Source organism: Etheostoma spectabile, chromosome 6 (assembly GCF_008692095.1).
Source record: "Etheostoma spectabile isolate EspeVRDwgs_2016 chromosome 6, UIUC_Espe_1.0, whole genome shotgun sequence".
Classification (NCBI taxonomy): domain Eukaryota; kingdom Metazoa; phylum Chordata; class Actinopteri; order Perciformes; family Percidae; genus Etheostoma; species Etheostoma spectabile.
The window spans coordinates 25,533,130-25,534,474 of NC_045738.1; the positions used below are offsets into that span (position 1 = coordinate 25,533,130).

The 1,345-nt window shown below is 45.6% G+C and overlaps 1 protein-coding gene across 1 annotated transcript in view; it reads right to left on the reverse strand.

The window, feature by feature from the left end:
* tsnare1 (T-SNARE Domain Containing 1) overlaps positions 1 to 1,345 on the reverse strand; it is a 188,897-nt gene that overhangs the window by 41,370 nt on the left and 146,182 nt on the right. The window lies entirely within an intron of this gene.

A 1,345-nucleotide genomic window follows, 5' to 3' on the forward strand; every position in this document is an offset into this window, starting at 1 on the left:
GGGGGAAATCCCACGCATCCCCCCCGCCCACCCAGAAAAACTTTATGCAAATGAGGATCGGCTGGCCCGGCTTGATGGCTCACAAAAACTCATGAAAACTTTTAAACTGACCTCAAAAAATGAAGACGGTTTCTGCAACTGCATACAAAGTTTTGAGAAACTATTTTTGAGATCCAAACGAGGTGCCATTGTGATCTGTTTTGAAATCGGAGCTGACAGCCCCACATGAAGTGTTCATCCAATCAGGTGCAGCCATCGCAGTTGTAGGCGGGTGTAGCCTGTTGTCATTGCTTTTGAGTGGTCAGTAAAGAGAAACTGACAACTGCTGGCCCAAGAGCGTGCAATGCTGGGAAGCGGGGCGAAAAAAAACCCTATATGGACACATACCACAGGAGCTGCCACCAGTTAAAGCTACTGTACAGCAATGTAAACGGCAAAGTTCAGTTAAAGAGTAAGAGATGAACGCTATCGTATTGTCAGTTGATGTGTAAGTGCTAACAGCAGATGAAATGTCAGCTTGAAGTAGAAGCACCAAAGACAGTACAACATATGCATTGTAAGCAATCAAAGTGTCAGTCGGTATTAAAGCACTGACAGCTGGAATGTCATCCAATGTTTCCTATTTACACACTGACAAGCAACTTGGTCCTTCAGATTGGAAACATTTTATGAGGCATATGTACTGGAGCCATGCTCAGAGATCTATTTTCATGGTGTTGCTCTATACGTGTCCTGTATGTAACTTTTACAGTGTTGTGCACAGAAAAGAATGATCCGGTTGATGTAATGTGACAACCTGTTCTCATCCAACTTGTAAAGTACTGACGCTTGGTCAGTGGCTCTCACAAATCCCCTTCAGCGTCTATGAAGAACGCACCGGGCAGAGCAGCAGCTCCACCGCAGCGCTGGAAGATGACGTAGTATCAACTGAGACAATGGTAGAGTAGTATGAAAGACCCAAAAAGACCAGAGTTCATGTCCAGTTCTTGTCCCGCCATGCCAACCTATAGCGTCAAAAAGGGACGCTAAAATGCCAGAGGCACCTGACCAAGCGTTGCTTTCATGTGATGGGAGTGTAAATGTGTTGGATGTGATGTCAACATTGGACTGTGAAGAGTTCGGACTTGCCTATGCTGTCTGTCTGTCTGTCTGTCTTCTCCTTTGTTGTTTTTCTTTCATTCAGCTGCTCTGCCTCTGCAAAGACAGCGGCTGTCTGGATTGGAGGAGAGCTAAATTGCTCAGTGTGAGCTCAGTCACGGCTCAGCTCTCCTTGAGATAATGAAATGACAATTAATGGGAAAGCTGTTGCCATCCGCTCATTTGTTCGCTCACTAGTAGAACAGCA